Source organism: Rutilus rutilus (assembly GCF_951802725.1).
Source record: "Rutilus rutilus genome assembly, chromosome: 20".
NCBI classification, from domain to species: Eukaryota; Metazoa; Chordata; class Actinopteri; order Cypriniformes; family Leuciscidae; genus Rutilus; species Rutilus rutilus.
This window is the reverse complement of record NC_140225.1, coordinates 24,386,039-24,413,013: the sequence shown is the minus strand read 5'-3', so window position 1 is coordinate 24,413,013 and position 26,975 is coordinate 24,386,039. Positions and strand designations below refer to the sequence as shown.

The following is a 26,975-nucleotide window of genomic DNA, read 5'->3' as shown; positions in this document are numbered from 1 at the left end:
AATAATGTTTGGGTGCAAAATCCCATTAATGCTGTTGCCTAACAAACAGTTCCTTACACCTGTTTTGCCATTCATATCAAGCTGTGTTGAGTTGCCAAATGCTAATCCTATTGTGATCCAGCCTGAACAAACTGAGTTTTCACGTGTCAGTGGACTTCAACTCTTTACCTCCTCTATTTTATCCAGCCCCCTTGGAAGAGATCAAAGGTCACCCAGTGCTCAAAGAGATGTTCTGTCTCCCCACTGCAAGCCATGACGGCAGTGTTTTCATTAGCAGTTAATGATGACAGACGGTCATGCATGAGTGACACCAGCCTTCAGAGTCACGCAAGGCCTCTAAGATGGAAGACACACCATGAAAGTGTTTTTTTTATTTTTGTCACGAAGAGCTTCTAAAAACATAATCCTAGGAAATCCAGTCACCATGAAATGAGGAAGTGACCAAATGTATCCTCCACATATTCTTGGAATACTTTTTTTTATTAAAATTTTTTGGATAGTTGCCATACAAAGTTTTTACAGTACTATTTTTTTTTTTTTTTTTTAGTTTATTAATATTAATTGAAAAATCACAGATCAGACAGCCCATGGTACTATGCTGGCACTTATTCCTACCATGCATTGTGACAATAATAAATTAAGCGATGCATTTTTTACAAATTATTTGCAGGTTTATTTTTCTTTTGTAGCTGTTTTATGTTGTCATTTATAGTTTGGTTATAATCAGTTTATTTTATTTTATTAATTATGTTTTAATACTTATTTATTTAATTATTATTTTATGTTCCATGTTTTAGTTTTTAATTTAATTTAATAATTTAATTTAATAATTTAATTTAATCATTTTATTTTATTTTATTTTATTTTATTTTATTTTATTTTATTTTATTTTATTTTATTTTATTTTATTTTATTTTATTTTATTTTATTTTATTTTAATTTTTCAGTGTGTTCCAAACCTATGACTTTCTTTCCATGGAAAACAAAAGATGTGATTACTGAATGATTATTGAATTTAATTTAATTTTATTTTATTTTATTGAAGTATATATATATATATATATATATATATATATAACACGTACATACACAAGCTGTTCCTCGGAAAATACTTCAACGGCTCAATCTTCTAAAAGTACCAGGGCATTACGTAGACAAGACTGTCCGTCGCGTGCAGAGAGGGCAGAGATGTCACTATTCAACATTGTTATTATTTCTGCACTGGCATGAATTCTGTTTTTCTAGCGTTTCTTCTCTCGTTATTTCTGTCTAGCTTTTGTTTCAAGGAACTTGCGTGACATTGTACAGAGTGGGGAGGAGGAAGAAAAATCCCCTCTTGGCAAGACACGGCTACATGCTGAATTTTCCCTGCAGCTAGTAATATCTGAGGCTCTGCCTGCCCTCACAGTATTGTTTCAGGGAGGAATTTGTATCATTTCCTCTGGACTTTTTTGTTGTAATTAATACATCACTCTTTTTTTCATCAGAATAAGTGGTAAGATATAGAGGTTTCATCACCTTTGTTACGCATACTAAGAATTACACAGACCTTTGTGTGTAAAACAGTTGCTAAACGTTGTTGTTGACGCTCTTGTCTGTTTTATTGTGTTTGTATTTCCAGGTTTACGGTACAGTCGTGCGCGTGGTACCCCTCCAACAGCCCGTAAGAACAATGCAAGGTGAGTGCTGAAATCGCACGTACACATGCTACAACCAGTTGGCACGAGTCCACGCCATCCCAAACAAACAAGCCACTTCCTCTCCACCCATACAATCTGGCTCCAAGATAAAGAATGTACAGTTTTACAGGAGGACATCAGAATAGACAAAACCATGTACAGGTACCAACAAATTGTTGATATTTCCAGATTCAGCTTAACCATCACAGGAATAAATAACATTTTAAAATACATTCAAATAGTAAAATATTACATTTTAAACTGTAATAATATTTAACAATATTACTCTTTTTACTGTACTTTTGATCAAATAAATGCAGCCCTGGTGAGCATAAGAGACTTTTGGAAGCATTTTACTTTTGGCAGCATAAATATTTGTATAAGTTTTATACGTTTTTGGAGACTTGATCTGATGGCGCACATCATGGCAGAATCATTTTTTTACTAATTGCATTAAATAAGTAGGCTTAGTTATTTTATTTTACATTATTTTATTTATCCATGATATATTTTTTGAAGGATATTGGTTTACTTATGGCCATTTCGAGCACTTCAGGTTAACTGAGACGAGTATTTGTAGACATTTAAGAGGAGGTGTTTAGTTTTATTCGGTCTTCACAAATCAACTGTTTCTTGTTTTTCACTGGCATGTCTCTTAGGCGCTGAGGACTAGTGCATCTTTGAGCCTACATTCAGTAAGAGTAAAATACTTAAGTACTGTTAAAATCTAACCCCCGGTTTCACAGACAATGCTCAAGCCTTGTCCTATACTAAAATGCAAGTTTGAGCTGTTTTAACTGAAAGCAACTAAAGTAATGTTTTTTTTTGTTTTTTTTTAAGGCACGTTTATAAAAGCTATGTCCTAATCGAACTAAGCCCTAATCCTGGCTTAATCGAAACCCTGTCTGTGAAACCAGGTCTATAAGATTTTACTCAAGTCGTATTAGAATTTGTGACTTATAACTTGTAATGCAGTCTTTTTCACTGTATCTCTAGTTTTACTTAAGTATGGTTTTCAGGTAAAGGCCTACTCTTTAGTCAAGTCAAGTCAAGTCACATTCATTTATATAGCGCTTTTAACAATATAGATTGTTTCAAAGCAGATTTACAGTGATAAAAGGAAATTAAAGTAACAGAGATTGCTTTGGTTGAAAAAATCACGGCTGAAAATATGAAACAATTGCATTGATTCTATCTGGACCTGTGTTTGTGTTGATGAGATTCACCGCAGCTGAACGGATATACCTGCACACACAGGCACTAATGAGCGTTCGGCTTCACTGGCTATAAAATCTTTCTCATGTCCAACTGAGCTGTTAAGGAAACATGAATCTCCTCTAACAGCAGGAGCCAGACTGCTCAACCAAGACCATCTCGCACTGTTGCCATAACATGGCAGGAATGTCGGTGAATATGAATATTACAGTAGATGCCAAATATGATTTTGCAGAAATGCACAGAAGGACAGTGACCTTCATCTAAACCCGTTGCAGACGTGCAGGATTTCAGAGCATGTGATAAACAGCCAGATGTCTTATTGGGATAAAGGTAAAATACTCGTATGGTGTTGGATGGCAACTGGTGGATTTGCAGGCTAGTAGATCAAAGATTTCATACATATCCTGTGTATGTGTGTGTAATCACACTGAGCATCTACAATGGCTCAAGCACCTGTAATCATGGAACGCGGAAATTTCTATTTGCAATCAGATAATTTTAAACCGCTAAACTCCTGGCAAGTTCAATGATCACGTAAGAGGACACACTTAACGACTAGCTGAAACATTCTAAGTCTGAACTGAACACACGTACAGACTTTTCCCAACAACTGGAGCAGATTTTAAACACGGACTGAACGCGACTCGGCGCGTTTGGTCATGATCAGTCGTAAGTAATCGGCCTTACAGTCGTTAAGTGTGTCCCCGACTTAAGTGATTTTATTCAAACAATCAGTCCAAAACAGCGCCAATATAAAGAAAACCAGGCTGATTACATCAGAGATTGCAGACTCAGGCAGAGAGTAGACTCACGTTGCGTTTTCAGTGAATTATTCATTCCAGTGTATCATGTTTCGAGCTCTGTCATAGGCTGTGATTGTTTCTGAAGAGCGCGAGCAGCGTTGGAATGGAACGTCAAAACATCCCTCCGCTGTATGGCCAGATGATAGTAGCCTACGCAAATTGCCCCAGCAAACATTGGGCCGACGTCAACGTAGACCGTATTCCTGTTTAAACATATTTTAAATGTCCGTAGGACGGCATAAATCGGTAAAAAAAAAAAAGAAAAAAAGAAAGAAAAGGACTCGTAAAGTAAGCACGAGTGAGTGCGTTATTGATGCGAAAACGAACCGTGAATGTGTGCTCTTGATGCACTGCTCGCACATTGTATTTGTACACAAACTCATTTCAGTAGCTACACGTCGCAGTTTTCACGTTGTTTTTAGTTTTTTGGCATCTCCATGTTGTATAAAATGTAAACAAGCTTTGCTGATGCACACATAGCCTACTATACACGGTAAATTCTGGAGAAAAACAAATATCTGTAATGGTTTTTTGTTTTCATGGGTGCTTAAGTGCATACATTTATGAATTATATGAACCCTTATATAATTTGGTTATTAAAGTGTCCTTTTTTGGAAAGACACCTACATTTACCTTGAAAAAAGCTTGCAGAAAATAGTTTTGTGAGACTCATCCTTAAATCCAATCTCTACATATGCTTAATTTATCGACAAGTGTGTGATTCATTAAAAAAAAATCAAAAATGTAAAAAAATCTATTAACACACTGTGTGTGAAGAAGAAGTCCAATAGAACAGCATTTATTTGAAATAGTGTTTATGTATGATATTATAATAAACACTATTGGCTTTTTTTTATGTTCTATTCATCAAGGAATTCGGAAAAAAAAATATGTGTCCAATATCAAGCAGCACAACGGATTTCAGCATTGATAATAATACGAAATGTTTCTTGAAATCAGCATATTAGAATGATTTCTGAAGGATATTGTAACAAATTACATTATCATTTATATCAAAATAATTTTAGTGAGCTTAATAAGAAGCTTTTTTCAAAGACATAAAAAAATCATATCGACCCCAAACTATATGATTTTATATCAAATTATTATTATTTCTTTTTTTAATTCGTATGTTTTATTTGTTATTTATTATATCACTTGTATAGGGACAAATGGCAGGTTTCATGTGAATGATCCAAGAATATTTAATACTTTTATGGTTAGATAATGCATTGCCCCATGTTTTTAAAACAGAAGAGAGGAACTAATTACTGGACCATGACCCTTTTGTTTGGGTTTTTGCATTCCCGAGTCCTCCAAAAGTAATATGCTCTATTAATTCTGATATTTCTCTAATTAGATCGGCCATTTGTTTTGTCACTGTGGACTGCAGTCCAGTCCTTCTGTTGTGAAATGAAAAGGTCTCGGTGGAACAGAAGCTGCCCCACAGCGGCCCCAAAAAGCAGAAACCCGAATTCACCTCATCACAAATCCTCTGCACACAAACACATGGACGTGATTTGGGAGTTTTATCCTTTTACAAGGCCTCCCTCGTTCCATTATGTTTTCTATAAAACAGAACCGATTTGATGTCAAGCTTTAAAGGCATTGTATCATAAGGAATCAAATGTATGTTCATTTATCAACATTTAAAAATTCTTCCTCAGTAAAAAAAAAAAAAAAAAAGTTACCTATAGTCAGTAGAATATCTTTTGGTGGACCATCAAAATAAAGTGTTATCAGATATTAAGCACACAGTCTACTAATACTCTATTGGCAGTTAGTTGACATGTAGTTGCAAAGTTACTTATAAGTAGAATGTCTAAAGTGGACCTTCGAAATACCTACTTTTAAAAACTGTTTTCTATTTTAATATATTTTAAAATGTACTTTTTTGCTCTGATGACAAAGATGAATTTTCAGCATCATTACTTCAGTCTTCAGTGTCACATGATCCTTCAGAAATCATTCTGATTTAGTACTCAAGAAACATTTCTTACTATTATCAATGTTATAAAAGCAGCTGTGCTGCTTAATATTTTGGTTGAAAAGGTTTGTTAAAGATTTTGCAAGCAAAATGTGATTTGTCAATTGTTTTATTTTTGATAATGCAATATAACATGTCAAAAAATGTGAGGACATACAAGCAAACAGGAACACATGCCAAAACAAAAAAAGCTGTATTATTTATTAATTATGTTGTAGTCAATGCATGCTTTTTCCTGTGAGCTTTTTGTTTTTCTATGCTTTTTTTTTTTGCATAGTAAAATAAAATATGTAACTGTAGTTTGCCCTTTTTGCCATATATTTATTTTGCCCTATATATTTCAGTGCAGTACATCCTTGAATTCTGACAGCTCGCATGTTTAAGGTTGGTCACCACCGTAACGGTTGCTATAGGAGTTGTATTTGGTTGCTTTGTTGCTTCAATGAGCACGAAAGGAGAGGTGTTGCCACAGGTAATCTGAAAAGAAGAATGGCTGGCCTGTCAATCTGGATTATATGTGTCTCGCTGCACTTTGATGTGCCATGACCGTCTGAAGCACTGCACACACACTGCTTCCTTCCAATGCTGGCCTGTGTGAGAGTGTGTTTATACAAACTTTCTTAAACTAGAAAAGATTAGACAGCTATGAACTATTTGCATGCTAATTATCATGCAGAAAGCTCTTCCAAACCTGTATGTCTGATTCATTTAGCTGAGACATTCAGCAGAAAGTTCACCCTGATATTTCTGTCCTTTCAAAGAATTTGAATGGTGGCAAGGTGCTGTCAAGGTTAAAAATGACAAAACACCATGAATTTAATTTAATTTAATTTAATTTAATTTAATTTAATTTAATTTAATTTAATTTAATTTAATTTAATTTAATTTAATTTAATTTAATTTAATCATTTAATTTAGTTGAATTAGTAATCATTTTAATAATAATTCATGTATTTTGTTGTATTTTTTATTATTATTATTTTTTATATATTTAATAAATATTTGAATATTAAATACATTTTAATAAATATTTAAATCAAATCAAATAATCTACTTTTGTTAATTTAATAATCGTTCTCTTGTAATATTTTAACAATACATTTTTAAATGTAATAAACTTTTGAATATTAGATAAAATGCTAATAAATATTTAAATGAAATAATTACATTTTTAGTGCAGTCAAAATGATTACCGTACATATACGTACATGCGTACATACAGTATATACATACACACACACGCGCGATTAATCAATGCGATAGCACTACAGTTTTTTTCAAATTGCTTACACACTAAAAGTGATACTTACGGCTCACTCAATTAAACCATTCACTCATGTACCGAATCTTCAGACCAAGTCTGCAAAACTGCAAGCACATTATCTGCTTTACACTCAGTTTGCAATTGAAAAACAACCTTTTTGCAAACCTCTAAACACAGTTCTGTACATTATTCAAAACTACCCGCTCTTTTGTTTCATTTGGGAAACATTGATGACTTACACCCAATGATCATGTGTGAAAACACTTATACATAAATTGATCACTTAGATATCAAAAGTCAGTGTTTTGAGATGTTTACCCCCTTAAATTTATATTTATAGTGTAAATATATATGTAAATATAAATATATAGGTAAATATATATATACATATACACATACACATCGCTTTAGAAATAAAGTTGACTTTCAGACTTGGCTTGTATGCATATTCAATGTGTGTGTGTGTGTGTGTGTGTGTGTGTGTATGTGTGTGTGTGTGTGTGTGTGTGTGTATATTATGTTTATATATATACTGAATATGCATTCAAGCTACAACATATTGTTCTGCTGTAAATTCTGCTGTAAAGTATGTGTTCAATAACTGTGTAAAGTTCATCAATTGTGCATACATACTGTATATACAGTGTATTTGTGCACATACATACGTGTGAGAAACTCTTGTAACTCCACTGCACACTGAACAAGCAAAAGACACGAGATAGTAGTGTTTTACATTTTTCACATTCGTGTGTAGTTTGGTGTATATGTGTCTAATCATTTTATGTTTGTGTGTAGAGTTACTATGCCAACATACCATTTTTGGAAGAGTTAAAATAGTTTTGAACGAAGTGTTTGCTTTTGCAAGAGATGTCTGATGTTTTGCATGTTTTGTGTGTGTTTTGTGGTTTTGTGTGTAGAGTTTCGAGAAATGGAACCATAGTTTCAGAAATTGTGTGTAAGCAATTGTAATTTTGTTAATTTCAGAATAATTTAATATTTTAATTTTAATGTAACCATTTTCTTTAATTAATGCATTTATTTACAGTTTTTTTTTATTCGCTTTGGTACTATTTTCACAAGTAAGGTGTACATTTTCAAAACTCTTAGTACAAAAATCCAAACTTATCACACTTGTAACACAGCTAGTCATTCTTTCAAAACCTGATCTCATGCTTTCATTACAGTTATACACTTTTCAGTCCACATAATCAGTTTCAAACACAATATTATTGTAATGTAATGAGAACATTTGGTTTAATCACAGAAACACAACAGTATGATCTTCTTTCAATTTAGTACTTTTAACAATCAGTTCATTCAACAGCAAACAATGCAAGATACATGTTTCAAATCACCGCTGTTGCTGAAATAATTACAGTAATACAGGCTACAGTTGCCACATTAGAAGTAATTGAATCCATAATGTTTGTAATAGTATCTATCCAGTGTGTTATCAAAAGGTGTGATGAAGTACAGCCATGAGGTTCTGTGCTAACAGAGTTTGCTGGCAATACAGTAAATTATCTCACTCTATATAGGCTACCATTTGACTGAATCTATACTGTAGTGGACCTTTACAGATGAAGGTTGAGTTACAGTAATTCGGCAGTCTCTACTATGGTAATCTGTTTACAGTATTGCATACATACTGTAATGTAAAATGCTGTATTTGATGCCATCTGTCTCCCTTCTACTGATGCATCTCTGATCAATCTGATGTTTTACAGTCATTGACTGTTTCCTCTCCCTTATACTCTATTCTGCTTTACAGTATTTGCACAAATGGCAAATTTCTCTCTCTCTCTCTCTCTCTCTCTCTCTCTCTCTCTCTCTCTCTCTCTCTCTCTCTCTCTCTCTCTCTCTCTCTCTCTCTCTCTCTCTCTCTCTCTCTCTCTCTCTCTCTCTCTCTCTCTCTCTCTCTCTCTCTCTCTCTCTCACACACACACACACACACACACACATGCATGTGCACACACTTTGAACATCATGGTGGTTATTATCTATAAATCACTTAAAAGAATTCATTACGTAAGGGTTAATGCCCGACGAGGTGTCCATTGTCAGGTATTAATGGACGACGGCGAGGCGTGAACCTGGCAACCGTGAACCGTGAATCCATTAATACCTGACAATGGACACCTCGAAGGGCATTAACCCGCTTATACCATGGTCACTTGCCAAATAACACATTTTTAAAACATTAGTTTATATTTTAATTAGTTTTACAATCGAAATCTAAAGTTTTTACAAACAATAACTTGGTTTCCCTGGTTTGGTTGTATTTTATTACTATGGTCCTAGGGATAGTTCACCCAAAAATGAAAATTAGCCCATGATTCACTCACCCTCAAGCCATCCTTGGGGTATATGACTTTCTTCTTTCAGAAGAATACAATCAGAGTTATATTAAAAAATGTCCTGGCTCTTCCAAGCTTTATAATGGCAGTGAATGGCTGTATATTTTGTCCATCATCAAGTCCATCAAAGTGCATCTGTCCATCATAAAAGTGCATCTATCCATCATAAAGTGCTCCACAGGCTCTGGGGGGTTAATAAAGGTCTTCTGAAGTGAAGCGGTGCGTTCGTGTAAGAAAAATATCTATATTTAAAACTTTGCTGACTAAAATAACTAGCTTCCAGCAGACGGCCGTACACAAGTCGACTTGCGCCACAAGAGTAACACTTGACGATGTATGGCATAGGATGTAGGAGTAGCGTAAGCTTCGACGCCTCTCGCGGCAACAAACTCAAGCTCCTTCCACATTTCTCTTTAAATATTGTTGTTTTAGGCTTCTAATTCGTGACTGGTGTTTAGTTTTGCTCTATCCTCTGCGCTTCTGCGTTCGTCATTACGTCGTGCATCAGGTCAAGTGTTACCCTTTCGCCGTAAATCGATGCGTACGGCCGTCTGCTGTATTTTAGTCGATAAAGTTTTAAATATGGATATTTTTCTTACACGAACGCATCGCTTCAGAAGGCCTTTATTAACCCCGGCAGAGCCGCGTGGAGCACTTTAATGATGGATAGATGCACTTTTATGATGGATACATGAGCTTTGATGGACTTCAAAACTTAAACGGCCATTCACTGCTATTATAAAGCTTGGAAGAGCCAGTATATTTTTAATTATAACTCTGATTGTATACGTCTTAAAGCAGCACTATGCAGATTCGCTGATTTCTTCGCTGTTTTCTCGCTTTTTGCTCGCGGGTTTCTCTATAGAGCTCCCCCTACAGCTTCGGAATAGATATTTGACAACACTGTCGTCAAAACTCGTTGGCGACTCTCCCCCCTCCCATCTTCTCCCGCTGGTTATGTGCATTTGTTTTCAAAGAACCCAGTGAACGCACGGAGCCATGTCCACTGAGGTATGTATGATACACAGAAGGCTAGCAAATAAATGTTTAGATAGTGTATAGTGTAGGGCGGCCCGCCGGCCCAAAGTTGCAAGTGTGGTTTTTCGGCTCACAGGCGCTCGGGGGATGCGAGACGACCACCATTCAACCCGAAAAATGTCATATAACCATTCCAGTGACTACGAAGCTGTTCAAATTAAGCTAAAAAAACTGCATAGTGCTGCTTTAAGGAAGAATGTCATAATCACCTAGGATGGCTTCAGGGTGAGTAAATCATTGGGTGATTTTCCTTTTTGGGTGAACTCTCCCTTTAACCCTGGTGATGAAAGTTAATATATGCAAAATAAAATTATATATTTAAAAAAGTATTTTAGTATTTTAAATACAAATTACAGTCTCTCTAAGTATTTAATTACAAATTACATTTAATTTATTTTTGTTAAGGAAAATACAAATTACAAAATACTCAAAAGTAATTAAATACGTATTTCAAATACATGTAATTAAAATACTGCCCATCTCTGCCTGTTGCTATGGTTACTCACAGCTGATGTAGCCAGCGCATTTATTTATTAATTTCGAACGGTAATCAGTTTCACCAGAACTCCTTTACTAGGTGTCCTCTATCACTTTTTAATGGACACCCTGCAGCCAATCAGAATCGATTATTCACCCAGACCATGGTATAAATTTGGTTATCCATATCAGAAATTGCAAACAAGTTCTATAGAAACTGTGTATTGAATCAATATATATAGAAATCTATAGGTGTACCAAATGATTCATTGATTAACCATTAAGATCAGTTGGATTAAATAATAGACAAATATATTAAACTGACCAAGAAGAGATGCAAATCAAAAGTTTGATAGTAAGAGCTTTATGAAAGGCAGTTACTGTGAATGAAACATTTATGTAGATGAAACACTTATTTTGTGTTGTGAAAAGGATACTTTGTGATTTTGAGTATTGTTCTAACACAATTGAAAACATGAAATGTTTGAAAAAAGTGCACTTTTGATGATCTGTTGTGATATTAGCGCTAAGAGTTTTGAAAATGTACACCTAACTTGTGAAAATAGTACCAAAGCGAATAAAAAAAAAACTGTAAATGTAGTACATACATTCAAATGTATATAAGATTAAAGAAAGATTAAAGAAAGAGCTTTGAATCAATATAAGTTGGGTATTTCATCATAATTAAATGAAATCATATTTGCACTGCAGCCACAGTCTGACTAACAGCATTCAGGTGAATTTATGAATGGCACATGAAGTACCTTCCTCTTGTTTCCATTGATGAAAGGTTTTTCTGATGTGTGAGAAAACAGCTGTATATGTGGGTGTGTGTGGGTGTGTGTGTGTCTGTGTGTGTCAGTCAGTAAGCTCTGTGGATGTTTTTACAAGGCAGCACATTTAGTTCATTGTAGTTTACACTAACTTATGCAATCATGTAATAGAATCGGTGTCAGTGTGAATGGAACACACCAAACTGGATCGGCCAGATGAGGGGGAAGAGGCAGTTTGCTCACACGCACACATACACCTGTGTTACCGCTCTCTGCAATTCTCTCTCATTTTTTTCTGCGCTGGCCACTGTGACCGTGCAAACAAAGCAATGCAATGAGCAAGAAATAGCTGAGAGCTTGCACAGTAGCTGCAGGCAGCGTTCTATTTAGGTCAAGTATGTGAAAGTACATGTCGTGAGTCAGACAGACAAAACTGTATTGTTATTGTTCTTTGTCAGTGGACATGGAAGTTGATTTAGAGTTTCTGTTGTGTTCTTATTGTCTCTGTACTGCCATCGCTTGTGTTTGGTCCACCCTAGCAACTCCCTAACAACCATATTCTCACGGAAGGTCCAGAGAGGGAGCGAGAGGAAAGGAAACATTATCTTTACAGTGTCATGGCTTTTGTGGATTTAAGAATTTCAAAATCATTTTAAAGTTTTGTCTTTCCGATCCTCTTTTATTGTGGCATGTTTTATTGACATGACATCTGTTACTTAAATGGCTTGACTAATTATGAATATATATTTCTGTATGCTCAGTCTAATTTATTTAATTTATTCATTTTACTATATATATATATATATATATACACTCACCTAAAGGAGTATTAGGAACACCTGTTCAATTTCTCAATGCATTGAGATGCAATTTCTCAAATGCTTCAATGCATTTAGGGGTGTGGTCCTGGTCAAGACAATCTCCTGAACTCCAAACTGAACCTGGCAGAAAGGTGATTTAAGCAATTTTGAGCGTGGCATGGTTGTTGGTGCCAGACGGGCCGGTCTGAGTATTTCACAATCTGCTCAGTTACTGGGATTTTCACGCACAACCATTTCTAGGGTTTAAGAAGAATGGTGTGAAAAGGGAAAAACATCCAGTATGCGGCAGTCCTGTGGGCGAAAATGCCTTGTTGATGCTAGAAGTCAGAGGAGAATGGGCCGACTGATTCAAGCTGATAGAAGAGCAACTTTGACTGATATAACCACTCGTTACAACCGAGGTATGCATCAAAGCATTTGTGAAGCCACAACACGCACAACCTTGAGGCGGATGGGCTACAACAGCAGAAGTACCACTCATCTCCACTACAAATAGGAAAAAGGGGCTACAATTTGCACAAGCTCACCAAAATTGGACAGTTGAAGACTGGAAAAATGTTGCCTGGTCTGATGAGTCTCGATTTCTGTTGAGACATTCAGATGGTAGAGTCAGAATTTGGCGTAAACAGAATGAGAACATGGATCCATCATGCCTTGTTACCACTGTCACCAGATCTCAACCCAATAGAGCATCTTTGGGATGTGGTGGAACGGGAGCTTTGTGCCCTGGATGTGCATCCCACAAATCTCCATCAACTGCAAGATGCTATCCTATCAATATGGGCCAACATTTCTAAAGAATGCTTTCAGCACCTTGTTGAATCAATGCCACGTAGAATTAGGGCAGTTCTGAAGGCGAAAGGGGGTCAAACACAGTATTAGTATGGTGTTCCTAATAATCCTTTAGGTGAGTGTATATATATATATATATATATATATATATTAGTTGCTTTTCAAAAACAGAATTATAATATAATTATATTTATATAATATAAATATAACATATAGAAATATGGCACTAATAATTATTCATATTTAGCATTTTTGCAAGTAGTCTCTAACTTTTTTACTCCATTGTATCTAGCAAATTGTCATTTTCTTTTGGTTACAACTGAAGTGTATTGATGATTTGAGGAAGTACACTATTCTTTTTTATATACTTTTATGACCTCGGCCTCCTATTCAACAATACATCTACAATATCACATTTCACAATGTTAGCACTCAGTTACACAGACAGTGACAGGGGAAAATAAAAATCACTTGCGTAATAAACGTGGCATTGTCAAAATTCTCTGTTATTAATGAGTAATGTTACCTTGAAGTTATAATGTGCTTAATCTCCAATAGAATTAGATTGTCTTATGTGTTAAAGTCCCCCTGGTGAAAATCAAACTTTTAAAGTTGTTTATATGTCTATGTGGTGTTTTTAAAATGCTTAATAAACACTGCTCTTGACATTCAGAAGAGATAACGGAAGCAAAAGATACATCTGAGATTTATTCTACAGCCCCCTTACTCATTATTATTTGAGAGCATCGTTTGTATGATATTTATAGATGAAGTGTGTAATTTCTATGCCAATAGAGTCACCAATGGGATTTGCATAAATACAGTTATAATCAAAATTATTCAACCCCCATTGCAAATCAGGTTTATTGGCAAAATGTACAGACTTTCAGCTGTTTACAATGAACAAATCAAACAAAAGTAATTGAAATAGCTCAACACAACAAATGTTTCAAGTGGTTTCCCCAAATTCAACTGAAAATGCAACTTTTAATGACTTCTGCGTTCTCAAAATTATTCAACCTCTTCATGGCAAGTTTCTTTAGTGATTAGTAGAACACCCTTTTGCTGTTATGACCTGCTGCAAACAAGATGTATAACCAGGCACCAGCTTCTGGCAGCGTTTCTGAGGAATCTTAGCCCATTCCTCACGAGCAATGACTATAGACTATTCCTGGGTTTGCATGCTGCAGCCGCCTTCTTCAAATCCCACCATAGATTTTCTATGGGGTTCAAGTCAGGTGACTGTGATGGCCTCTTTAGTATCTTCCAGGACTTCTTCTGCAACCAAGCCTTGGTGGAATTTGAGGTATGCTTGGGATCATTGTCCTGTTGGAAGGTCCAATGACAGCCAAGCTTCAGCTTCCTCACTGACGGCATGATGTTTTCTTCTAGGATTTCCTGATACTTCAATGAATCCATCTTGCCCTCCACACGCTGCAGGTTTCCAGTGCCAGAGGATATAAAGCAGCCGCAGAGCATCACCGAGTACCACCATGCTTAACTGTAGACAGAGTGTTCTTTTCCGGCATATGCTTCATTCTTCTTCCTCCAGATATACCGCTGATCCATAGGGCCGAAAAGTTCCATTTTTGTTTCATCGCTCCACAGTACAGAATCCCAAAACTTCTGAGGCTTATTTATATGATTTTGAGAAAATTTGAGCCGACTTTACTTGTGCTTTTGGGTCAGTAGTGGTGTATGTCTTGGAGTACTGGCATGTATTTAGTATGCGCCTTACTGTTTAAGCTGAAACCTCAGTGCCTGTTGCCACCAAGTCTTGCTGCAGGTCTTTTGCAGTCACTCAAGGGTTTTCTGAACCTACCTTCTCGGAAATCTCTTTTCTGCCCCGTCCAGGTAGTGTAACCACTGTTCCTTTAACTTTGAACTTGCAAACTATGCTTCCAACGGTGTCTCTAGGAACATTTAGTGCCTTCGCTATCTTTTTGTATCCTGTTCCTTGTTTGTGAAGGGCGATGATATCTTCTCTTAACCTTTTGGACCATTCTTTTGACAAAAGTGACACTCAAAAAACCTAGCCAGTTCAGATATTTCATGTGTTCTAGCTCAAGCACACCTGGTGCAACTAATGAAGCCCTTATTAGTTGCATCATGTGTGCTTGAGACAACCAACACCTGCTTTGCAGATTTGTGCTGTTGTGAGGGATTCTATTCAGGGGACTGAATAATTTTGAGATGGCAAAAGTCATTAAAAGGTGCATTTTCAGTTGAATTTGGGGAAACCATTTGTTGTGTTGAGATATGTCAATTCATTTTGTTTGATTTATTCATTGCAAACCGCTGGAAGTCAGTAAATGTTGCCTATAAACCTGATTTGAAATGGGGGTTGAATAATTTTGATTACAACTGTAGCTGTCATATTTGCACAGTAACGGTTTTCAAACAGGTTGCTTCCATTCTTATTTTATTTCAGTATGTTAACTTAAATACTATATGTATATGTTAACTTATAAACTAAATGTATAATTCAGAAACCCTTGTTATTAGCGACACCAGTGGCCGTTAAGTGAACTGCAGCCTGTAAATTATTGCTCAGGCTCGCACTTGTGCACACGTCATGTACAAGAGCCTGAATGGGATTCAATGTCCAAATATACTCACGGCCAAGTACTTTTTTGTTAAGTTAGAAGTGTTAGTTGCAGCGATATACTGTTAACCAGACACTTTCCACGCTAAGAGTGACATTTAGATGAATATGTAAATATGTTCTGCGCGCTTTCCTCTCAATGACAAAATAAACACACAACAAAAAATGACAGCGGTGAGAAAGCAGCAGTTGTGGATATGGGTTTGTTTGCACAACCTCGGCAATTCATCGGCATCATGTTGACAAATGAGGTAGGCCTAATTAAAATGACACTATTATGATAGTTTGATTGTAAAGTATATGTGAGACCATAGACTGTATACTTGATCTGGCTAGCCTTTTATTTTCTTTGCATTACACAGTACATAGTAGCTCTTTCAGCATTATCTTGAACATTGTATAAGCATTCATTTCATGTGTCATAGAAAGGATGAGAGGCTCTCGGGAGCGTGCGTAAACATCACATCTTTTTGATTTTCCTGGTATTCTGTCAAATGCAGTTCCTGTGAAAAATTGTTCCAGTGGTTTTAGTATACCTGAATATTTATGATATTTCCCCTATTGTGGCAGTGTCCTTGATACACCACGGAAACGAATGGAGCTGAAAATATTAGTGCACACTCCTCAAATCGTAACTTGTTTAATAGCTTATTTCCAAAAGGTAATGAAATTTCAATGGTATACATTAACATTCACACTTTCAAACCAATGAACAGTTTGTGTACTATGATAAATCGTCTGAGCTGTTTTGTTTTTTTGCATCTTTTTGCAAACTTTGCATCACATTTGCAGGCTTATTTTGTAAACATGTTTCCTATTATCCTCTGACTGTATAATACTGCCCTGCCTCTAGTATTAAAACGTTTTCTTTTCTTGCCAGCCAGTTGCTGTAATGACAGTGGTAAATCTCTCTTTTAATTTACAGCAGGCTGATAAATTCAACACTTGTATTTGAGCCTGGTGACGGATTGTTGTGTTTGTGTGTTGCTATTTGATGTCAGCTGGATGGTTTTCAGCATCCATCAGTATATGTATTTGTCATTAAAGGAACGGTTCACTAAAAAAAAAAAAAAATTTTTAGTCATGATTTTTTTTAAACCCATATGGTTTTGATTCTTTCATGTAACTCAAAAGCAGTAAAAGCTGCCCTTTTTTACACAATTAAAACTTTCAAGGAAATATGTTTAGTGACTCAAATATATAGGCCTATGTGTTTGTTTATAAGAGATGTTTGTGTACATTCTCTTTTGATTATGGCTGCATGTAAAATGTCGACCAAATGATCATGTGCTGTTAACCCAATTTGCATAATTCCTCTCACTGAATTGGCTACTAAAACAACACGGACCGAGCATGCATGCAAATTTTATAGTACCCCCCCATAATAATATGCTCTTCATACTTCAGTTTCCTTGCAACTAAGGACAAAAATAGATGGCTTTTAAAGAGCAAGCTCTTATATATAGACTCAAAGGCCATCAGATCATCAGATAATGGACTTGTTGAACTTTCATTTAATTCATGGGAAACCTTTGCAGACTTGCATCATTCACTTATCTGGTGTCTATCATTTATCCTCTCTTAAGTTTCAGTGACATGTCCTATTATTCACCCAACACAGCAGATATGTTGTTTGTTTTGGGCAGATATTCTCATTCATCTTGGGGTGAAGATTGCATTGACAAGTTTCTGGCAGATGGTGTGAATTTGCTTTGGATGTAAGAAAATGCCACCTATTCTAATGGTTGCTAGAGATCACTGTGGTGCCATTTTGTCTGTGTCTATTATCAAGCGATTTACAACTTCCTGGTATTTGGAAGATATCCACCCAAAAGCAAAGAAAAAAGCTGTTTATGAAAAAAAAGAGGTAAATAAACAGTATGCTGAAGATCTAGTGTCTTTTTGATATCCATTTACACACAAGATCATGAAAGATGTTGGAATTCCATTTTTGTAGACCCTCTCTTTGGGGGTGTTTCATTGCACACAGAGTTGTATTTTTGTAACTTTTTTTTTTTTTTTGCATGATCAATTAAACGGTTCTGAGAAATTTCTAGCAAATGTGGAAAAAAAAATGGGCCGTTAAAATCTCTCTCTCTCCCACACACACATATGTATCATGGTTTCCACAAAAATATTAAGCAACACAACTGTTTATAACATTCATAATAGTAATAAATGTTTCTTGAGCAACAAATCATCACGTTAGAATGATGATACAGAGTAAAGATAATCATCTGTAGTTTATGCCTCAGGGGAATATGATTTGTATTGACATCACTGTATTAAGGGAAATAACATTCACATAAAATTTTCCACAAGAGTAACTCCGACGTCATTATTTGACATATACAGTAAAACCTTTTGACAAAACAAAATATTTTTCGTTTTAATTTAAGCACACATATTACTATGTGGTTTCTTCTGAAATGCGCTGGTGATGTGATGCAAGAGCTCATTGTTCAGCAGGAGTTCCCCTCTTATCAGGATCATGTTTCTATCACTCAGAAAGACATCTGTCATTAGATACCTCATTAATGACCATCTAACACTCAGTGTGAACCAGAGACACCATGAGAACTCTTAACAACATGTTCCTGGTGCATTTTCCATTACCTCAATGACCTTATTGACATGCGCATTTAGGTCAAGCAAGAATAAAACAAAAACAAAAAAAAGCATGTTGTGTGTGCATAAAGTTTATAATTTTGCTAAATGTAAAATTAATTGTTACACTCAAAAAAATGCTGGGTTGTTTCTGTAAACAAATTGTTGGGTTGATTGTGCTGGGTCAAAAAGTTGGGTTGTTTGGGGTACTGTAAACACATTATTGGGTTGCTCATGCTGGGTCAAATGAGTTTTAAGGGGGTCATTCACAAATAAACCGCTGGTTGGGTTATTTTGACCCAGCAGTTTTTAGAGTGTAAATGTTGAATGTTCATCTATGACTGTTCTTTAAAAAATAAATAAATACGGTAACACTAATTTAGGGTGCAATTCTCGCTATTAACTTGCTTATGTATATTAATAGGAAATGGGCTGTTTATTAGTACTTATAAAGCACATATTAATGCATTATTCTGCATGACCATATTCTACATGCCTAATCCTACCTAATACCTAAACTTAACAACTACCTTAATAACTATTAATAAGCAGTAATTAGGAGTTTATTGAGGCAAATTTGTAGTTCATAGTTAGTTTAATAGTGAGTATTGAACCCTAAATTAAAAAGTGCCTGAAATTACTACTTTTATTCAGCAAGGATGCATTAAATTTATAAAAAGTGACAGTATAGACTGCTAAATTGTTACAAAAAACGATTTCAAATAAAACCTGCTTTTTCTATTGATCAAAGAATCCTAAAAAAAATTAAATGTATGTCTCCACAAAATATAAATATTATGTATATTACATTGTTAACAACAACAATAATATTATAATAAAATGTTTCTTGAGCACCAAATCAGCATTTCAGAATGATTTCTGAAGGATCATTTGCATTGACCCCGATCCGCACAATAATATGAGAAGTACAATCAAAACTTACATATTTAAGCTGCATGTCTTCATTATAGCAATTATGCAGTCTTTTAATATGCCATTTTAACAGCTTTTAACCCCTGTGTCCTCAGACCAAAGCCTTAGGACCACAACTGCAATATTATAACTTTTTGATTAGTCTTTTATATATTATTTTCAGTACTGAATAACTATATTAATAACTGACCATGGTGTTGCTTGAAGGATATATGTGGTGTGCATGGAAATTCTTGCTGGTCGTTTTATCAGGATCAGTGTTGATGTTAATTGTATGTATTGTTGTTGGGTGTGGAATGTGTAGTTAATGTCCATAAACCCATCTGGTTTTATATGTGTTCGTATCCCTCTTACTCTATGACTCTAAGGGAAACTTTGAGATCGGCAATCAACAGCCTATGAGGAGGGAGAAAACAGCCAGTGTTCAGCTGGAATGACTTCAGTGTTGAGTGATATACAATCATTAATCATGCAGGAACTTCCTGTCTACATTCTCAATCTCTGAGTGAGGGCCTCGATCACTTCTGCCTGCCCAATTTTGAAGGTAACCAGTGCTGCCACAGTTCAATGGATTTGTATCTAGTGGCTAAATGCTTGGCACGTTGCTATGATCTTGCTATGGTGGCTCAAGTCTTTTTGATGTTCCTAACCCTATAAATCCTGTATAATATTTGATTCATGACTTTTAAATTATCAATGGATCAACTTTGCTGGAAAACCTGTTGCACATCTATTTATTCGTTAATCATGCATTGCTGCTGAAAGTGTGTGTAACGATGCTGAGGAAGACGAGGATCTAAACGCAGGGTTTTTTAATAAAGTAACAAGAAACATGGAACACAGAACTCAAAGGAACAAAACCAGGGGAATCAGAGGCAACCATTACACGTACAACAACTGACAAGGTAACCAGTGAAACACAAGGGCTATAAATACACAGAGACAAACAAGCTTAACTAAGTAACAAGGGGGCGTGGTTAATAAGAAACACCTGGGGAGACTAATAAACAAGAAAGACTACAAAGGACTACAAAACATGGCACAGAACAGGAAATAACAAAAGTGCACACTAGACAAGGGAAACACAGGATAGAAATCATGACATAGCCCCCCACTTAAGGAGCGGATTCCAGACGCTCCTCAGGAAATAGTTCAGGAGGGTGGTGGAGCGGAGGCGGACCCGGGGGGCGGGATGGAGGGCCAGGCCCGTGGAGTGGAAGAGGGCCTGGAGACTGCATTAGTACGGGAGGCCAGGGCGGAGCAGGCAGTGCAGGCGACCAGGGTGGAGCAGGGCGAAGACGACCCTTCGGGCGGCCAGGGCGGAGACGACCCTTCGGGCGGCCAGGGCGGAGACGACCCTTCGGGCGGCCATGACGGCGCGGCCTCCATGGTCCAATGGCGGGACCTACTGCCCCCCCCCCAAATTTTCTTGGGGACAGCTACGGACTCATAGGCTGGAGCAGGCACCGGCTCAGGAACAGACACCGGCTCAAGAATAGGCACGTCGGCGGCCATCTCTGGTGAGGGCTGAGGTTCTGGGATGGAGACAGGCTCAGGACTGGGTAGAACCAGCGGCGGAAAAGTCTCTGTGCTGGACGGGACCAGCGGCGAAGGAAGCTCTGGACTGGACGAGACCAACGGCGAAGGAAGCTCTGGACTGGACGGAACCAGCGGCGAAGGAGACTCTGGGCTGGAGGGGACCAGCGGCAAAGGCGGCTCTGGGCTGGACGGGACCAGCGGCGAAGAGGGCTTTGAGCTGAGCAGAACCAGCGGCGAAGAGGGCTTTGAGCTGGGCAGGACCATCACAGACTCTGGCTCGGTAGCGGCGGCCATCTTGTCCGGAGACACTGGCTCGGCAGAAGCGACGTGAACAGTCTCTGGATCGGCAGAAGCGACGTGACCCTTCTCCACCTCCCCTACAGTGAAGGGGGAACCACAAAACTGCAGGACAAAGTCAATGTACTGTACCAGGGTCCAGCTGGGGTCTTCCTCTGGTAAATATAGGCTAATGTCCTGTTTTAGTCCACTCCAAAAACAGTCCTTTAGCATAGCATCGTTACCAGGAACGAGGTGACTATAAAAAAAGAACTCCTCCACATAATTTGATGCTGCGATCATCTTGATAAATTGAACAAATTTTGCTCAAAGGGTTCCAGATAATACCTGCTAGATCCATAGCTTGGTCAGTTGTTCTGTAACGATGCTGAGGAAGACAGGTGAAGACGAGGATCTAAACGCAGGGTATTTTAATAAAGTAACAAGAAACATGGAACACAGAACTCAAAGGAACAAAACCAGGGGAATCACAAAGGCAACCATTACACGTACAACAACTGACAAGGTAACCAGTGAAACACAAGGGCTATAAATACACAGAGACAAACAAGCTTAACTAAGTAACAAGGGGGCGTGGTTAATAAGAAACACCTGGGGAGACTAATAAACAAGAAAGACTACAAAGGACTACAAAACATGGCACAGAACAGGAAATAACAAAAGTGCACACTAGACAAGGGAAACACAGGACAGGAATCATGACAGTGTGTGATTATGCATTGGTTACAGTTGTAGTTCATAGTTAGTTTAATAGTGAGTATTGGACCCTAAATTAAAATGTAACTGATAGTACATTTTGACATGACATTTGACATTTTGATATGATCATACCATGATCATTAGTAATAAGGAGCAAGTATCCTTTCAAATAAGTCTATTATTTCAGTGAAGTTTTCATATCATGTGAGTGTACATCATTTTGACGATTTCGCAAAAGTATAGCTACAATTGATTTCTTTAGGTGCAACATATACTGTATATATATATATATATATATATATATATATATATATATATATATATATATATATGAAGAGTTCAGATGCAAAAGCCTCTAAGTGCCATCTGAAATTTTCTTCTAGAATTATCATTTTTATCAAGCTTGTATATTTAAGTTCAATAATTTCACTTAAAATGCAAATTACCTATTAATTCTCATTTAAATTAAATTACTTAACTTAAATATACAAGCTTTATAAAAGAAAATTTCTTTCATTCTAGAAGAAAATTTCAGGTGGCACTTCAACTCTTCATATATATATATATATATATATATATATATATATATATATATATATATATATATATATGTATATATATATATTTATATATATATCATTATTATTATTATATATATTTTTTAAACTTTTTAACAAATGTTGCACCTAAAGAAATCAATTGTAGCTACTTTTGAGAAATGGTCAAAATGATATACATTATATATATATATATATATATATATATATATATATACAGTGAGGAAAATAAGTATTTGAACACCCTGCTATTTTGCAAGTTCTCCCACTTGGAAATCATGGAGGGGTCTGAAATCGTCATCGTAGGTGCATGTCCACTGTGAGAGACATAATCAAAACAAAATTATCCAGAAATCACAATATATGATTTTTTAACTATTTATTTGTATGATACAAATAAATAAAAGGGCTACGGGGAAATTGCCAAGCAGCTTGGTGAAAAAAGGTCCACTGTTGGAGCAATCATTAGAAAATGGAAGAAGCTAAACATGACTGTCAATCTCCCTCGGACTGGGGCTCCATGCAAGATCTCACCTCGTGGGGTCTCAATGATCCTAAGAAAGGTGAGAAATCAGCCCAGAACTACACGGGAGGAGCTGGTCAATGACCTGAAAAGAGCTGGGACCACCGTTTCCAAGGTTACTGTTGGTAATACACTAAGATGTCATGGCTTGAAATCATGCATGGCACGGAAGGTTCCCCTGCTTAAACCAGCACATGTCAAGGCCCGTCTTAAGTTTGCCAATGACCATTTGGATGATCCAGAGGAGTCATGGGAGAAAGTCATGTGGTCAGATGAGACCAAAATAGAACTTTTTGGTCATAATTCCACTAAACGTGTTTGGAGGAAGAAGAATGATGAGTACCATCCCAAGAACACCATCCCTACTGTGAAGCATGGGGGTGGTAGCATCATGCTTTGGGGGTGTTTTTCTGCACACGGGACAGGGCGACTGCACTGTATTAAGGAGAGGATGTATTGCGAGATTTTGGGGAACAACCTCCTTCCCTCAGTTAGAGCATTGAAGATGGGTCGAGGCTGGGTCTTCCAACATGACAATGACCCGAAGCACACAGCCAGGATAACCAAGGAGTGGCTCTGTAAGAAGCATATCAAGGTTCTGGCGTGGCCTAGCCAGTCTCCAGACCTAAACCCAATAGAGAATCTTTGGAGGGAGCTCAAACTCCGTGTTTCTCAGCGACAGCCCAGAAACCTGACTGATCTAGAGAAGATCTGTGTGGAGAAGTGGGCCAAAATCCCTCCTACAGTGTGTGCAAACCTGGTGAAAAACTACAGGAAACGTTTGACCTCTGTAATTGCAAACAAAGGCTACTGTACCAAATATTAACATTGATTTTCTCAGGTGTTCAAATACTTATTTGCAGCTGTATCACACAAATAAATAGTTAAAAAATCATACAATGTGATTTCTGGATTTTTTTTTTTGTTGGATTATGTCTCTCACAGTGGACATGCACCTACGATGACAATTTCAGACCCCTCCATGATTTCTAAGTGGGAGAACTTGCAAAATAGCAGGGTGTTCAAATACTTATTTTCCTCACTGTATATATATATATATATATATATATATATATATTGCAATTAAACCACTGAAATGCATTGATAAAAATGCTGTGTTTGTGTCAAAATGAAACATGTTCATGTCATAACAACATGATCATATTACTGACAGTGTTTGGCATATTATGCTACTTTAATTTATAAAATGAAACCAAATCTATAAATGCCACTTTCAGTATAGAACTGAGTGGAGGTGAGTAATAAAATAAACAATTTTTTCTCTTGTGTGATGACTCTGTTTGATTTCATTCTTAATGCTATCATATGGCTTTTACTGATAACAGTAGTGCAAGATTTCAGCAATGCAATTTAATGATTTAATTGCAATGGCAATTCAATTAAATGGCAATACAAGTTTTGACTTGCTGTTAACAAACATACAGTGGTGTGAGCTGAGGCAACATTTGCTCAATAATTATTTTTATTTTTTTCATGGTTGAGAACAGGTTGTGTTAAAGATTTCTTCCAAACCACATGTTGTGTTTGTGCGAAAGGTGCTGACAATTATGCAGTATCAGTAGATCTTGTGTTGCATAAATGACACATTGACCCAGAATGCCACGCTACTGTTGACAGGTTGCTGCTGTCAGTGCCCTTTTTTTTTAATTACTGTAAAAAACTGAGAGTTCAAACACTCCCTGTAAAATTAGGAACATCTGAACATAACATTCGCTTTTCTCATTCAGTGTATTTTTATGAGCGTTGCATGATGTTCTGATATAGAAGAGAAAAGACTTCATACTGCAAGAATAAAGGAGCCGTGCCCTCATGCACTTGCTCGATCTCTTGTTTCGCAGGTGTTATCTGAGACATTTAAACATAAGGTGACCCAAACGCCGTGCTGTCTGTGGGGGAGGCTTGTACTGAACACAGAGATCGCGTGAGACTGCAGACATGACCACCCACTGAGATGAAAAGCAAAACAGAGCGCTGTGTGTCTGTGGAGAAGAGTGGCTAAAAGGTTTCCATTGTCATTTCTCATGCCTTTTAACACATGCATTCAATGTTTGAGTTTTTGAAATCTTTAATGCAAATTTTCAAGTCTTCATATCTAGATTCAGTATTGAATAGTAAAAATGGAATTCTTACTTGTAAAAAATGCAGTAATGATCTCTAATAATAACATCTCATGAAATAAACGTTGGCCAAATATCTCTTAAGGATATTCCCATTAATATTTACATTTTTTAGCACACCTGCCTAGGAACATGAAATTGTCTAGCTATGACTTCTTGTTTCACAGGAGTATACCCAGCTAACAATTTTTGGTTCCCATAACGTTAATTTTTGGTACCCAGAACATTCTCAGAATGTTAGTTTATGGTTCCCAGAACGTTATTTTTTATGGTAACCACCCAGCAACGTTCTGGGAACGTTATTTTATTGTTACATAAAAATAAAACCAAAAAAGAACGTTCCCCTAACGTAAGTATTTGGTTCCCAAAAAAATAACATTAGGGGAACGTTCTGTGTTAACTGGGTACTAGGAAACACAAATGCCAAATTCCCTTAATCATCCCTCACAATGAGTAAAACCAAAGAATATAATTCTGATGTGCAGCAAAAGATTGTTGAGCTTCACAAAATAGAAAGTGGCTGTAAGAAAATAAGTAAGTTACGAATCTGCTTGGAAGAGGACGTGTGTCTATGTTGTCTTAATGCACAGCAAGGAGGAGAGTTTGAGTGGCCAAAGACTCTCCAAGGATCCCAGATGGAGAATTTGCAGAGATTAGTTGAGTCTTGGGGGTCAGAAAGCCTGAAAAAATAATCAAACAACCCCTACATCACCACATGTTGTTTGGGAGGAAAAATCCTCCTTGCTCATCCAAAAACAAACTCCAGCATGTTAAGTTGTCAGACACGACTATAACTTCAAAAGGGATGAGGTTCTATGGTCAGATGAAACAAAAAGAAAAAATAGCTTTTTGGCAGCAAAACCACCAGATGTGTCTGGCGCTAACAGGGATACACCATGCACACAGTTAAATATACTGCTGGATCTTTAATGTTGTGGGCTGGAGATTTTTCTGCTGGAGGTCCTGGATCATGGATTCTAGCTTTTACCAACAGATAAAAAAATCAAAACATGATGTCCTCTGCTAGAAATCTTAATGGGTCATGGTTGGATCTCCCATCAGGACAACGATCCAAAACAAACATCAACATCAACACAAAAATGTGTCAATCAGCACAAAATGAAGGATACTCAGAGCTGTTATCTTGGCAAAAGGAGGTTGCAAATAGTATTAATAGGGTGCTAATTTATTAATTAGTAATAAAAGGGTGCAATAATTATGGCCAACTTATTTAGGGTTACCCCCTACTTTCAATTACTTTACTTCAATGAAATGTTAGAATGAAAGATCAAAAGGATAAACAATGCATATTTATTTTTACGGCCATATAATACAACTGTATAATTCAATTTTTTTATTGTTGATTATAAAGCATTTTTTGTTTGTTAAAATTGAATTATGAATTGAACATATGGAAATTAATTATAACTATTCAAAAATACTAATGAAATTGCAGATCTCACTTATTGGTATTCTTACTTGTTTAAATTTCATTTTAGTATTCAAAATTACCCCAAATAAAATGGCTTTCTGATATTTGTTTTGGAAATAACATATATCTGTCATGACAACTCTTGGTGTGTTTGGCATGTAAAAGGATAGGGCAATGTTAATATGTTTGGTCTTGGCGTAATAGATTTGCTACGCTGCTGCTGTTGGTTACTGTAACAGTACTTGCTACAGCCAATACATACTGCTGTGGGCAAGTAAGACATGATGCTGATGTACAACATAGCGTACATGACCCGTAGCAGATATATACAGGTGGAGCTGGGGGAGGTGGAAGGTTTCTGAAAGCGTGCTGCACTGCTACAGCAGACGCTGACCAAGTATTTGAAAGTCATTGGCTGCTGATACAGCAAGAACCA

At 36.6% G+C, this 26,975-nt stretch overlaps 1 long non-coding RNA gene across 1 annotated transcript; it reads left to right on the top strand.

Annotated features, from left to right (window-relative positions):
- The first annotated feature begins 1,389 nt into the window (after positions 1 to 1,389).
- Positions 1,390 to 26,404, top strand: LOC311279879. The gene is made up of 4 exons (XR_014625595.1): positions 1,390 to 1,495; positions 1,622 to 1,679; positions 19,723 to 19,898; positions 24,829 to 26,404. It is a non-coding gene; the product is annotated as an uncharacterized lncRNA (long non-coding RNA).
- Positions 26,405 to 26,975: the final 571 nt, after the last annotated feature.